This window comes from Theropithecus gelada, chromosome 2 (genome assembly GCF_003255815.1).
Source record: "Theropithecus gelada isolate Dixy chromosome 2, Tgel_1.0, whole genome shotgun sequence".
Taxonomy (NCBI): domain Eukaryota; kingdom Metazoa; phylum Chordata; class Mammalia; order Primates; family Cercopithecidae; genus Theropithecus; species Theropithecus gelada.
The window spans coordinates 150,206,330-150,222,095 of NC_037669.1; the positions used below are offsets into that span (position 1 = coordinate 150,206,330).

At 40.8% G+C, this 15,766-nt stretch overlaps 1 protein-coding gene and 1 pseudogene across 4 annotated transcripts in view; both read left to right on the forward strand.

Annotated features, from left to right (window-relative positions):
• The window catches only part of TFDP2 (transcription factor Dp-2), a 196,407-nt gene that overhangs the window by 65,227 nt on the left and 115,414 nt on the right, over positions 1–15,766 (forward strand). The window lies entirely within an intron of this gene.
• LOC112619550 lies at positions 13,527–14,409 on the forward strand (annotated as a pseudogene). Its single transcript, XR_003118249.1, has 2 exons — positions 13,527–13,914; positions 14,224–14,409. The product of XR_003118249.1 is annotated as a small nuclear ribonucleoprotein G pseudogene (transcript).

Consider the following 15,766-nt stretch of genomic DNA (forward strand, 5'->3'; position numbering starts at 1 on the left):
TTAATCCACTTTGATTTGATTTTTGTATGTGGTGAGAGATAGAGGTCTAGTTTCATTCTTTTGCATACGAATATCCAGTTTTCCCAGCACTGTTTATTGAAGAAACTGTCTGTTCTCCAATGTATGTTGTTGGCACCTTTGTGGAAAACGAGTTCACTCTAGGTGTATGGATTTGTTTCTAGGTTCTCTATTCTGTTCCATTGGCCTACGTGTCTGGTTTTTTTGCCAGTACCATGCCATTTTGTTTACTATAGCTCTGTAGTGTAATTTGAAGTCAGGTAATGTAATTCCTACAGTTCTGTTCATTTTGCTCAGGATAGCTTTGGCTATTCTGGGTCTGTTGTGGCTCTATATAAATTTTAGGATTGTTTTTTCTATTTCTGTGAAGAATGTCATTGGTATTTTGATAGGATTGCATTGAATCTATAGATTGCCTTGGGTACTGTGGACATTTTAACAATATTGATTCTTCTAATCCATGAATATGGAATATCTTTCCATTTTTTGTGTCCTCTTTGATTTCTTTCATCAGTATTTTATAGTTTTTATTGTAGAGATCTTTCATTTCTTTGACTAATTCCTAGGTATTTAATTTTATTTGTAGCTACTATAAATGGGATTACTTTAAATTACTTTTTCAGGTTCTTCACTGTTGCCATGATTTTTGTATGTTGATTTGTGTCCTGCAACTTTACTGAATTTGCTTAGCAGTTCTAATAGTTTTTTGGTGGAGTCTAGATTTTTCCAAATATAATATATTATCTGCAAACACGGATAATTTGACTTCTTCCTTTCCAATTTGAATGGCCCTTTATTTTTATCTCTTGTCTGAATGCATAGCTAGAACTTACAGTACTATATTGAATAACAGTGTTGAAAGTAGGCTTCCTTGTTGTGTTCCATATCTTATAGGAAAGGCTTTCAGTTTTTCCCTACCCTGTATTTTACTAGCTGTGGGTCTGTCATGTATGCCTTTTATTATGTTCAGGTATGTTCCTTCTGTACCCAGTTTTTTGAGGGATTGTATCATGAAGGGATGTTGAATTTTATCAAGTGCTTTTTCAGCATCAGTTGAAATGATTATATTGTTTTTGTCCTTCATTTCATTGATATGATATATTACATTGATTGATTTGCATTCATTGAGCCATCTTGCATCTCTGGGATACATCCCACTTGGTCATGATCAATGATCTTTTTAATGTGTTGTTGAATATGGTTTGGTAGTATTTTGTTGAGGATTTTTGCATCAGTGTATGTCAGGGATATTTGCCTGTAGTTTCCTTTTTTTGATGTTTCTTTGTCTGGTTTTGGTATCTGGGTGATTTACAAGCCTTGTAGAATGAATTTGGAAGTATTCCTCTCTCCTCTATTTCAGTGGTCCCCAACCTTTTTGGCCCCAGGGACTGGTTTTATGGAATACAGTTTTTCCATGAACTGGGGTGGAGGGTGGTATGGTTTCAGAATGATTCAAGTGTATTACATTTGTTGTGCACCTTATTTCTAATATTATTACATTGTGATATATAATGAAATAATTATACAGCTCACCATAATGTAGAATCAGTGGGAGCCCTGAGCTTGTTTTCCTGCAATTAGACAGTCCCATCTTGGGGTCAGTGACAGATCATCAGGCATTAGACTCTCACAAGGAGCACACAACCGGGATCCCTCACATGCACAGTTCACAACAGGGTTTGCACTTCTGTGAGACTCTAATGTTGGAGCTAATCTGACGGAGATGGAGGTCAGGTGGTAATGCAAGCAATGGGGAGCAGCTGTAAATACAAATGAAGCTTCTTTCACTTGCCTGCCACTCACCTCCCGTGGTGCAGCCTGGTTTCTAACAGGCCATGGACCAGTACCAGTCTGTGGCCCAGGGGTTTGGGACCCCTGCTGTATTTTTTGGAATAGTTTGAGTAGGATTGATATCAGTTCTTCTTTAAATATTTGGTAAGATTTAGCAGTGAAGCTATCAGGTGCTGGGCTTTTCTTTACTGAAAGCCTTTTTATTACTGCTTCAATCTTGTTACATGTTATTGGTCTGTTCAGGTTTTGGATTACTTTATGGTTCAGTGTTGGTAGGTTGTATGTGTCTGTTAATTTATCCATTTCTTCTAGGCTTTCCAATTTATTGGCATATCATAGCCATGTTGCTCCTAGTAGCCACTAATGAATGTCTGTGGTATAAGTTTTAATGTCTCCTTTTTCGTCTCCAATTGTATTTACTTGGGTCTTCTCTCTTTTTTTCTTAGTCTGACTAAAGGTTTCTCAATATTATCTTTCAGAAAACCAACTTTTTGTTTCACTGATCTTTTGCATTGTTTCCTGTGTTTCAATTTGGTGTATTTCTGCTCTGATTCTTATTCTTTCTTTTCTTCTACAAATTTTAGGTTTGATTTGCTCTTGCTTTTCTAGCTCTTTAAGATGCAGCATTAGGTTATCTATTTGAAGTTTTTTCACTCTTTTGAGGTAGTCACTTATACCACAAACTTCCCTCTTAGTGCTGCTTTCACTATATCCCATAGGTTTTGGTGTGTTATGTTTCTTTTATCATTTGTTTCAAGTAAATTTTACATTTCTTTCTAATTTCTTTTTTGACCCTCTGGTCAATTGGTAGCATATTGTTCAGTTTCCATATGTTTGTACAGTTTCTAGAATTCCTCTTGTTATTGATGTCTAGTTTTATTCCATTGTGGTCAGAGAAGATGTTTCATACTATTTCAAATTTTTTGAATGTTTTAAGACTTGTTTTGTTACCTAACATGGTTTACTCTTGAGAATGATCCATGTGCTGAAGAAAAGAATGTGTATTGTACAGCCATTGGATGAAATGTTTTGTAAATATCTTATTAGGTCCAACTGGTCTATAGTGAAAATTAAGTGTAGTGTTTCCTTGTGGATTTTCTGTTTGGAAGATCTGTTCATTGCTGAAAGTGGGGTGTTGAAGTCTCCAGCTATTATTATATTGGGGGTTTGTCTGTTTAGCGCTAATATTTGCTTTATATATCTGGGTGCTCCAGTGTTGGTGCATATATGTTTACAATTGTTATATCCTCTTGCTCAATTGACCCCTTTATGTAATGACCTTGTTTCTTTATAGTTTTTGTCTTGAAATCTGTTTTATCTGATACAAATACAGCTACATCTGCTCTTTTTTTGGTTTCCATTGTCTATATGTTTTTCCATCTCTCTATATATCTGCATGTGTCTTTATTGTGTTTCTTGTATGCAACAAGTTGTTGGATCTTGTTTTTTATCCATTCAGCCACTCTATGTCTTTTGATTGGAGAGTTTAGTCCATTTTCGTTCGATGTTATTGTTTATAAGTACGGGCTTACCCCGCCATTTTGTTGTATTCTGGTTGTTTTGTGATGTTCTCTTCCTTTCTTCTTTCCTTCCTTCCTTCCTTCCTTCTTTTTAGTTAAGGTGATTTTTCTTTGGTGGTATGATTTAATTTCTTGCTTTTTATTTTTTGTGTATCCATTGTATGTTGTTTGAGGTTACTGTGAGGCTTGCAAATAATATAACCCATTATTTTTTAAACAGATGACAACTGGCTGGGTGTGGTGGCTCATGCCTGTGATCCCAGCACTTTGGAAGGCTGAGGCAGGCAGATCACTTGAGGTCAGGAGTTCGAGACCAGCCTGGCCAACATGGCGAAACCCCATCTCTACTAAAAATACAAGAATTAGCCAGGCATGGTGGTGTGCATCTGTAATCCCATCTGTAATCCCAGCTACTTGGGAGGTTGAGGCATGAGAATCACTTGAACCTGGGTGACGGAGGTTGCAGTGAGCTGAGATCATGCCACTGCACTCCAGCCTGGGTGACAGAGCAAGACTCCATCTCAAAAAAAAAAAAGTAAATGAGTTTTGTACCTTCAGATGATTTCTTATGGCTCATTAACATCCTTTTCTTTTAGATTGAAGGACTTTCTTTAGAATTTCTTGTAGAACATGTCTGGTGTTGATGAAATCTCTTCGCTTTTTGTTGTCTGGGAAAGTTTTTATTTCTCCTTCATGTGTGAAGGATGTTTTTGCTCGATATACTGTTCTGGGGCAAAAGGTTTTTTCCTTCAGCACTTTAAATATATCACCCACTGTCTCCCTGGACTGTAAAGTTTTCACTGAAAAGTCTGCTGCTGGTGCTTTGGAGCTCCATTGTATGTTGTTTGTTTCTTTTCTCTGAGGCTTTTAGGATTCTTTCTTTATCTTTGACTTTCAGGCATTTTATTAAATGCCTTGAGGTAGTCTTTGGGTTAAGTCAGCTTGGTGTTCTGTAACCTTCTTGTACGTGAATGTTAATATCTCTCTCTAGGTTTGGGAATTTTGCTGATACTATCTCTTTGAATAAACTTTTTACTCTATCTGTTTCTCTGCCGCCACCTTAAGTTATTAAGGCCAGTAACTTTTAGATTTGCTTTTTTGGAGGCTGTTTTCTAGATCTTGTAGGTGTGCTTCATACGTTTTTATTCTTTTTTCTTTTGTCTCCTCTGATTGTATGTTTTTTGTTTTTGAGATGGAGTCTCGCCCTGTCGCACAGGCTGGAGTACAGTGAAGCAATCTCGGCTCACTGAAACCTCTGCCTCCCGGGTTCAAGCCATTATCCTGCCTCAGCCTCCTGAGTAGCTGGGATTACAGGTGCCCATCACCATGCCCAGCTAATTTTTGTATTTTTAGTAGAGACAGGGCTTCACCATGTTGGCCAGGCTGGGACTGTGTATTTTCAAATAGCCTGTCTTTAAGCTCACTAATTCTTTCTTCTGCTTGATCAATTCTGCCATTAGAAGACTCATGCGTTTTTCAGTATGTCAGTTGCATTTTTCAACTCTAGAAATTTTGTTTGATTCTTTTTAGTTGTTTCAATCTTTGTTAAATTTATCTGATAGAATTCTGAATTCCTTCTCTGTGTTATCTTGAATTGCTTTGAGTTGCCTCAAAACAGCAATTTTGAATTCTCTGTGTGAAAGGTCACGTACCTCTTTCCCTCTGGGATTGGTTACTGGTGTCTTACTTAGTTGATTTGTTGAGGTCTTGTTTTCCTGGATGGTCTTGATGCTTGTGGATGTTCATTGATGTATGAACATTGACAAGTTATATATTTATTGTAGTCTTTGGTGTCTGGGCTTGTTTGTACCTGTGCTTCTTGGGAAGGCTTTCTAGGTATTCTAAGGGACTTGGGTGTTGTGATTCAAGTGTTTAGTCATGGCAGCTGTATCTGCATTAGGAGGTACCTTAAACCCAGTAATGCTGTGGTTCTTGCAGACTTGTAGAGGTGCCATCTTCATAGTCTTGGACAAGAACTAGGAGAATTTTCTGGTTTGCCAGGCAGAAACTCTGATTATCTTTCCTTACTTTTTCCCAAACAGAGTGTCTGTGTCTGTGTTGAGCTGCCTGGAGGTGGGGGAGGGGTTACATAAGTATCCCTGTGGCCACCACCACTGGGACTGCACTAGTTCAGACCTGAAGCCAGCACAATACTGGGTCTTGCTCAAGGCCCTGGGGCTCTACAATCAGCAGGTGATGAAGCCAGCTAGGTTTGTGTTCTTCCCTTCAGGGCAGCGAGTTCTTCTGGGCCCCATGCGGGTTGAGAGATGCCATCTGGGAGGCAAGGCCTAGAGTCGGAAACCTTAGAAATCTACTTGGATCTCTATTCTGCTATGGCTGAGCTGGCACCCAGACCACAAGACAAAGTCCTTTCCACTCTTCTCTCCCCTTTCCACAGGCAGAGGAGTCTTTCCCCTGGCCACCACCACAGGTCCATGGAAAGTACTGAGAGGCTACTGCTAGGGTTTACTTAAGGCCCAAGGGCTCTTCAGTCAGCTTGTGGTGAATGCTGCCAGGCCTGGGACTCACCCTTAAGGTTGATGGGCTCCTCTCTCATCCAGAGCAGGTCCAGAAATGCTGTCGAAGAGCCCAGACTTGGAATCAGGGACCCTAAGAACCCACTTGGTGCTCTACCTCAACTGGTGGCTTAGCTGGTACCTAAGCTGTGAGACGAAGTGCCCTTTGTTTCTCCCTCTGCTTTTCTCAAACAGAAGGAATTTATCATATGCCCCAGCTTGGAGTGTTCTGGGTCATACGTGAAGCCAGCATGTCTCAGAGTCTCACCCAAGGCCCAGGAAGTATACTGCCTGGCTACTACTACTGATTATTCAGGGCCCAAGAGCTCTTCAGTCAGCAGGTGATGAATCCTGCCAGGAATGGGTCCTTCCCTTCAAGGCAGTAGGTTCCCTTCTGGCCCATGGTGTGTCTAGAAGTGTCTTCTGGGAGCTAGGGCTTAGAATGGGCTCGTGATTCTGCCAGGTGCCCTATTCTACTGTGGCTGAGCTGGTATCCTAATTGCAATACAAAGTCCTCTTTACTCTTCCTTCTCCGCTCCTCAAGCAGAAGGAAGCAGTGTCTTTGGAGGTTGGAACTGTGCAGCCTGATGTTGGGATAGGGGTGGCGCAAGCACTCCCTTAGCCACCCCTGTTGATGTCTCACTAGTTTGTGTGCCCCCGATGTCCACTGGCTCTGAGCCCAGCACAGCACTAGGACTTGCTGAGGAGTTGCAGTCCTTTTGGCCTAGACTGCCTTTGACGTTTGTTTAGGACCCCAGAGCTCTGCCTGTGGTGGAGTGCTCTGCCTGGGGTGGCAAAGCTTGCCAAAACTCAAGTTCTGACTACTGGGATGGACAATTCCTTCTGTCTAGAGCTGTTCTATATGTTTCCTCTGTGGCTATCAGCTGAGTTCTGCCCAGTGTTAACAGCACTGAGTTCCAATGCAGAGTCCCACAGTCACTGAGCTCTCCCTCCCCCAGGGGCATAGATTCTGTCTTTCTGCCATATGGCTGCTGCCAGGGAATGGGGGAGGGGTGGAGTTGGTCGTTCAAGACTCTCTTTCCCACCCTCTTTGGTGCCTCTTTCAGCAATATGAAGTTAAAACCAGGTATTATGATCGCTACCTATGTTTGGTTCTTACGAAGGTGCTTTTTTGTGTAGATAGTTGTTAAATTTGGTGTTCCTGTACATGGAGGGACCATGGGTAGAGGCTTCTATTTGGCCATCTTGCTCCATTCCCCAGCTAATATTTTCAAGTTTGAGAAACATTTTTTGTGACAACTGAAAAAACTGCACACAAAACTACTTGTTAAGTCATAATCTTAAAATGTTGATTGAGGAACATATTGTTAAGCTAATATTACTTCATTAACACTTCAAAATGAATTTGTGTTTTACTAGTCACAACCTCATCTATATATATAGGCAAGATCCTTTGCAATAAATCTAAGATTCAAGATTGAAACCACTATCACATTATTTCTATGTTTCATTTTTTTCATCTTGCCTTAAACTTGAAACATTTCTTCCATTTTATTTATAGCTGTATCAAAATATTTTAATAGTCATATGCTATTCAATTAAGTGACTATATTACAATTTACATATCCATTCCCCCACTGTCAGACACTTAGATCGTCTCCATCTTATTTCTGATAAATGGTACCACAGCAAATATCTTTCTGAATTACTTTCTGGTTCTGCTTCTGGTATGGGTATTTAGCTTCTATTGGACCAAACCTATTGCAGATAACAACTAGAAATTCTAGATAAAACTTTATTTATTTATTTATTTATTTATTTTGAGACAGAGTCTCTGTTGCCCAGGATGGAGTACAGTGGCGTGATCTCAGCTCACTGCAACTTCTCTCTCCTGGGTTCAAGTGATTCTCCTGCCTCAGCCTCCCAAGTAGCTGGGATTACAGGTGCACCACCATGCCCAACTAATTTTTGTATTTTTAGTAGAGACAGTGTTTCACCATGTTGATCAGGCTGGTCTCAAACTCCTGACCTCAGGTGATCCTCCCACCTTGGCCTCCCAAAATGCTGGGATTACAGGCGTGAGCCACCACGCCCGGGAAAACCTTTTTTCTTTTTCTTTTTCTTTTTTTTTGGAGGCAGGTTCTGGCTCTGTTGCCTAGGCTGGAGTGCAGTGACATGATCACGTCTCACTGCAACTTTGACCTCCTGAGCTCAAGCAATCCTTTCATTTCAACCTCCTGAGTAGCTGGGACTACAGACTGCAGATATGCACCACCACATCGGCTAATTTTTTTTTTTTTTTTTTTTTTTTGTAGAGACAGGGTTTTGCCACATTGCCCAGGCTTGTCTCGAACTCCTGGGCTCAAGAGATCCTCCTGCCTTGGCATCCCAAAGTTTTGGGATTACAGTCATGAGACACCATGCCTGACCTGGATACAATATATTTTTTTAAACTATCTCAAAGCAGTAGAGAGGGACTAACGGAGTTGTACTTGTTTAGCCAGGTGAGTTTACCATTTTTTATAGGTTTTAGTTAGAGGACAGGCACTAGTGTATGCAGGATACTAAACTTTCGCAGAAGAAACAAAATCTTATTGACTGGAAGAATTTGATGGCAGAGATGGAGGTAAACATGATTGCTCAAAAAAGAGGGGAGAAATTAGGTTGTTTTGTTTTTTTGTTGTTGAGTTTGAGAAGTCCTTTATATACTCTGGATATTAACCTCTTTTCAGATACATCATTTGCAAATATTTTCTTCTCTTCAGTAGGTTGTATTATCACTTCTTTATAGTATCCTTTGATGCACAAAAGTCCTTAAGTTTGATGAATTACAATTAATTCATTTTTTCTTTTGTTGCCTGTGCTTTTGGTATCTGTTGTATTCATAAAATCATTGCCAAATCTGATGTCATGAAGATCCTTCTAAGAGTTTTATAGTTTTAGCTCTTCAGTTTAGGTCTTTGGTCCATTATGAGTAGATTTTTTTAATGGTGTAACGTGAGAGTCCAACATTATTTTGCATGTATATATCTAGTTTTTCCAGTAGTGTTAGTTGAAAAGACTGTCCTTTCCTTATTAAACGGTCTTGGTACCCTTGTTGAAAATCAGTGGATTGTATTTGTGATGGTTTATTTTTGACTTTTTAACTTCATTAATTCATTCATTATTATTTTATTTTATTTTATTTTATTTTATTTTATTTTATTTTTTTGAGACCAAGTCTCACTCTTGCCCACGCTGGAATGCAGTAGCGCGATCTCGGCTCACTGCAACCTCAGCCTCCCAGGTTCAAGCGATTCTCATGCCTCAGCCTCCCGAGTAGCGGGGATTACAGGCACCCGCTACTATGCCTGGCTAATTTTTGTATTTTTAATAGAGTCTGGGTTTCACCATGTTGCTCAGGCTGGTCTCAAACTTCTGGCCTCAGGTGATCCACCTGCCTCGGCCTCCCAAAGTGCTGGGATTACAGGCGTGAGCCACCGTACCTGGCCTATTTTTTAAATTTATGTGTTTAGAGATGGGGTCCTGCTCTGTTGCCCAGGTTGGTCTCGCACTTCCAGCCTCAAGCAATCCTCCCGCCTTGACCTCCCAAAGTGTTGGGATTGCAGGTGTGAGCCACTGCACCCAGCATATTTCTGAGTTCTTTTTTTGTGTGTGTTAGATAGAATCTCACTCTGTTGCCCAGGCTGGAGTGCAGTGGTATAATCTCAACTCACTTCACCCTCCACCTCCTAGGTTCAAGTGATTCTCCTGCCTCAGCCTCCTGAGTAGATGGGATTACAGGCATGTGCCACCATGCTTGGCTAGTTTTTTTTTTTTTTTTTTTTTTTTGAGACGGAGTCTCGCTCTGTCACCCAGGCTGGAGTGCAGTGGCCGGATCTCAGCTCACTGCAAGCTCCGCCTCCCGGGTTCACGCCATTCTCCTGCCTCAGCCTCCCAAGTAGCTGGGACTACAGGCGCACGCCACCTCGCCCGGCTAGTTTGTATTTTTTAGTAGAGACGGGGTTTCACCGTGTTAGCCAGGATGGTCTCGATCTCCTGACCTCGTGATCCGCCCGACTCGGCCTCCCAAAGTGCTGGGATTACAGGCTTGAGCCACCGCGCCCGGCCTAGTTTTTGTATTTTTAGTAGAGACAGGGTTTTACCACGTTGGCCAGTCTGGTCTCAAACTCCTGACCTCAGTTGATCCACCCGCCCTCAGACTCCCCAAGTGCTGGGATTACAGGCGTGAACCACTGCACCTGGCCTATTTCTGATTTCTTGATTTTATTCCATCAGCCTATGTCTGGCCATATGTCTGTACCATAATGTTTTTATTACTGTAGTTTTGGTAAGTTTCAAAATTGGGAAATGTGAGTTTTCCAACTTTATTCTTTTTCAAGATTGTTTTGCTATTTAGGGCTCCTGGCAATTCCATATGAGTTTGAGGATCAGCTTTTCTATTTCTCTGAAAAAAGACACAGCATTTTAATGGAGATTGCATTGAATCTCTAGATTGCTTTGGTTTTATTGATCTTAATGTTGTTTTCCTATTCACATTCAAATGGAACATTTATCTAGTCTTTAATTCACCATTTCATTTGTGGTGATGATAATGTTCTGGAATTAAATAGAGGTGATGGTTTTATGATTTTGTAAATATACTAAAACCTACTTTCAAAGGTGAATTGTTTGAAAGTGAATTACACCTTGATTTAACAAGGCAAAAGCAAAAACACTTTCTTCAACTTGATGTCTACTTCCAGCTGTGATTTGTTCTCCCTCTTATAATCAGACTTTTTGGAAGAGCACATACGCTTTCAGTGCCATTGTTACCTCTCATTGACTCCTGTCCAATATAATCCGGATTTTGTTTCCATTCATTCTATGAAACTGCCCTTAGTCTTTGTGTTTTTTTTGGGGGGGGGGGGGGGGGGTTGTTTGTTTGTTTGTTTGTTTTTAAGCATTTAACACAGTTGATGTCTTTTGTTTTTCCTAATAACCTTTTCATTTTAGAACAGCTATAGGCTTACAGAATAATTTCAAAGATAGTACAGAGTTACTTTATACCCTTCACTCAGTTTCCCCTACTATCGGTAGCGTACAAGACTCAGACTGGGCAATATGGTGAGACCCTGCCTCTACAAAAACATTTTTAAAAATTAACTGGGCGTGGTGGCACATACCTGTACTCCTGGGCTACTCAGGAGGCTGAGGCGGGAGGCTCACTTGAGCCCAGGAGTTTGAGGCTACAGGAGCTATGATTTTGCCTCTGCACTCCAGCCTGGGTGACATTTTCATCACAGCATATTAAGGCACATACTATCAACATGACTTCTCACCGTTGATGTGAACCTTGATCAGCTGACTGATGTCGCTTTTGTCAGGTTTCTCCACAGTAAAGTTAGTCTTTACCCCTCTCCTTTTCTGCATCATAGGCTTTGGAAGGAAGTCACTGTGTGGAGCACACACTTGAGGAGCAGGGAGTTACGCTCTCCCTCCTTGAGGGGAGTTTCTACATAAGTTAAATTAGCATTTACACCAATTAGGACTCTTTGGTGCTCTAGATTTGTCCCTTCTCCTCTATTTATTCAATTATTTATTTAGATTAGTATGGACTCATGGATATTTAGTTTATACTGTGGGTTATAATCCAATATTACTTTTATTTTCTTGCTCACATTTCCAGATACGGCCATTGGTAGCTCTTTCTGTTGGTTTCCGTGTCTCTTGGACACGTCCTAATCATTGTGTTTGTTTTTGATACTTCCTTATTTGTTGGCACTGCAAGATGCCCTAGACTCATCTTGTGTATTTCCTGCCCAGTCCTCAGATCAGTCATTTTTCCAGAGTATGGATTCCTTGTCCTGAAGAATGTTATTAGAAACCAATATCTCAGTGCTAAATGAGCTCATTGCTACTGGAGTGGTGCCTTTCTTTTTGAATCACTGTTTTATCCTTTTTGTCTGTGATACATTTTCTTAGTCTTTCATAGAAGGTAGTACAGTGTAGTAGTTAAGAACAAGAGCACTGGAGGACTAAAATGTAATCTTGATTCCATTTCTTACACCCAACCAAATGTGTGATCTTGAGCAAGGTGATCTTTCTAAACTACAATGTCCACATCTGTAATGATACATATTATAATAGTAGATTGCTCATAGAATGTGTAAGGATTCAATGAGCAACTGCACATAAAGTTCTTAGTTCAGTGCCTAGCACATAGTAAGCATTCATTCTGTGCTTACTTCTTTTTCTCCTGTTTATAATATTTTCACCTTCCTTTTTGGCTGTTCCCTGACAGTCTACTCTATTAGATTTCCTTTGTCTTCTAAATGCTTAGTATTCCATGGTCTTAGGTTTTCTTCTCACCTTGTGTATTCTCCCCAGGCGATTTCACCTATTCTTACAGCTTTAGTTGTCATCTGTTTTGTATATGTATGATTCCCTATACCTGTGGCCCAAATATTTGTCTTAAGATTTTGTATATCTGACAGCCTGTTGGACACCTTCATCTGAATAACTTTAATGCACCTCAGACTCAGTCTGTCCAGAATTAAAGTAATTTTTTTACCCTCCCAAAATCTGCTGTCCCACTTTTCCTGATCTGGTTGATTGATAGTACCACCCGCCCTTTATCCCAGCCAGAAACAGAGGTATTATCTTTAATTCCTTTCTCTTTCTCTCTACTCGTAGTCAAATCCCTTACAAGGCTTGTTGATTCCACCTAACTCTCTCAGCCTTCCTTACCCATTTTCTCTGCCTTCTCTGCTGCTGTAGTAGGTCAGACCTACTATAAACCATTTCCTGGATTACTGCAGCTGATTTTCTGTTTCATTCTCTGTAATGTAGCTGCATACTTTTTCTCACACACAGATCTGCACACATCTTTTCATGTTATAAAACATTTTAATAGTTCCTTATTGCCCTCAAGATAAAGTCCAAACTCCAATTTAAATGATCCTTTATGGCCGGGTGCAGTGGCTCACGCCTGTATTCCCTGCACTTTGGGAGACCATTGCAGGTGGCTCAGTTGAGGTCAGGAGTTCGAGACCAGCCTGGCCATCATGGTGAAATCCCATCTCTACTAAAAATATATATAATTAGCTGGGCGTGGTGGTGTGCACCTGTAATCCCAGGTACTAGGGGGGCTGAGGCAGGAGAATTGCTTGAACCCAGGAGGCAGAGCTTGCAGTAAGCCAAGATCCAGCCACTACACTCCAGCCTGGGTGACAGAGCAGGACTCCATCCCCCGCCCTAAAAAAAAATTACTTTAAGATAATGGTTCTTGTTTTCATCTTTACTCGTATCCCAGCCACCTATCCTTCTGCCACATTGAACTGCTTTTAGTTCCCTGTTCTCTCTTCTCTGTCCCATTTAGCCTTTCTATATGCTCCTCTCTGGGCCTGGAATTTTATGCTTCCTTGACACCATCTTTCATGCCACTCCTGCTATGTTTATACATATCACCTAGCTAATTCCTGTTCATCCCTTACATCTAAGCTTACGTCTTATTTCCACTGGCCCATAAGCCTCTCAAATAAAAATATTTAAAACTCCTAAATGGAAAGAAGATTAAAAATAATGGAAATGGCCAATGATATATCAGGAGCAAGAACATAATATTGATATTAAATAAAATAAAACATACTTCAAACCTCAAGTCATTAAAGGAATAAAGAGGAATATTATATAATGGTGAAAGAAATAATCAAGGGCTAACGAGGTCGATGACGCCAAATGCAAGACGCCGGGCCTACCGCGGGAGCCTGAGGGAAGCCACGCATTCCGTTCCAAGGCATCTGTGAGCCCGCGGACTATACGCCATGAGCAAAGCTCACCCTCCCGAGTTGAAAAAATTTATGGACAAGAAGTTATCATTGAAATTAAATGGTGGCAGACGTGTCCAAGGAATATTGCAGGGATTTGATCCCTTTATGAACCTTGTGATAGATGAATGTGTGGAGATGGCGATTAGTGGGCAACAGAACAATATTGGAATGGTGGTAACACGAGGAAATAATATCATCATGTTAGAAGCCTTGGAACGAGTATAAATAATGGCTGTTCAGCAGAGAAACCCATGTCCTCTCTCCATAGGGCCTGTTTTACTATGATGTAAAAATTAGGTCGGCCGGGCGCGGTGGCTCAAGCCTGTAATCCCAGCACTTTGGGAGGCCTAGACGGGTGGATCACGAGGTCAGGAGATCAAGACCATCCTGGCTAACACAGTGAAACCCCGTCTGTACTAGAAAATACAAAAAACTAGCTGGGCGAGGTGGCGGGCACCTGTAGTCCCAGCTACTCGGGAGGCTGAGGCAGGAGAATGGTGTGAACCCGGGAGGCGGAGCTTGCAGTGAGCTGAGATCCGGCCACTGCACTCCAGCCCGGGCGACAGAGCGAGACTCCGTCTCAAAAAAAAAAAAAAAAAAAATTAGGTCACATACATTTTCATATTAGACTTTTTGTTAAATAAACTTTTGTAATAGTCAAAAATGCTTTCTCAGATGTTCTGAATATAGAATATTAACTCTCATTCCAATTTTTTCTAACATGAATTTTCCTGGTTGACACTGATTTCAAAGGATTTTATGCATTAAAGTGGAAGAATCTTATTAAATGTGGGGGGAAAAAGAAATAATCAAAACAACAATCCGATTTTCAAAAAATGGACAAAACTTGTGAACAGAAGGTTCACAGAAATGAAAATATTTAACAGTTCTTAGACATATATAAAGATACTCAACCTCATTCTTAAGGCATATGTAATTTAAAATTACACTGAGGGCTGGGCACAGTGGCTCATGCCTGTAGTCCTAGCACTTAATGAGGCCAAGGCTGGAGAACTACTTGAGCCCAAAGTTCAAGACCAGCCTGGGCAGCCTAGGGAGGCATTGCCTCTACAAAAAATAAGAATAAAATTAGCCAGGCTTGGTGGCATGCACCTGTAGTCCCAGCTGTTTGGGAGGCTGAGGCAGGAGGATTGCTTGAGGCTGGGAGGTGTAGGCTGCAGTGAGCCAGCTGTGTTCGTGCCATTGTACTTGTACTCCAGCCTGGGTGACCCTGTCTCAAAAAAATAAATAAAAACATTGATGTATCGTATTTCACGCTATAAGATTGGTGAGTATTAAGCATTTTGTGCAGGATTGAAAAAAAGAAGTTTGGACCAGGTGCAGTGGCTCACGCCTATAATCTGAGCACTTTGGGAGGCCGAGATGGGCAGATTACTTGAGGCCAGGAGTTTGAGACCAGCCTGACCAACATGGCGAAACCCCATCTCTACTAAAAATAAAAAAAATTAGCTGGGCATGGTGGCACATGCCTGTAGTCCCAGCTGAGGCAGGAGAATCGCTTGAACCCAGGAGGCAGAGGTTGCAGTGAGTTGAGATAGCACCATTGCACTTCCAGCATGGGTAACGAGCGAAACTCCATCTAAAAAAAAAGAAAAAATGTTTGACAAAAACACTTTTGTCAAGGGCGTAAGGTAACATGCTTTCCTATACTACTGGTGGGAACATAAATTAGTACAACCTTTATGAGAGGGAATTTACAATATTTATTAATTTAATATTAACATGTCTTACAACTTAGTAGTCTCAATTCTAGGAATTTATTTTATTGCTAGCTCACAAATTTAGGAAATAAAAGTTAATCTTTACAGTATAATATGTAATAGTAAAGTATTGGAAACAATGTAAATCCATCAGTAGGAGCTAGTTAAATAAATTGTGTTCAGTACATATAATGGAATGCTATGCAGATGTAAAATTGGGAATGAGAAAGCCTACGTACAAATATAGAATGATCTAGAAGACACATTGAATTAACAAAAGAAGCCGGGCGCGGTGGCTCATGCTTGTAATCCCAGCACTTTCGGAGGCCAAGGCGGGTGGATCACAAGGTCAGGAGTTTGAGACCAGCCCGGCCAACATGGTGAAACCTCGTCTCTACTAAAAATACAAAAGTTGGCCGGGCGCGGTG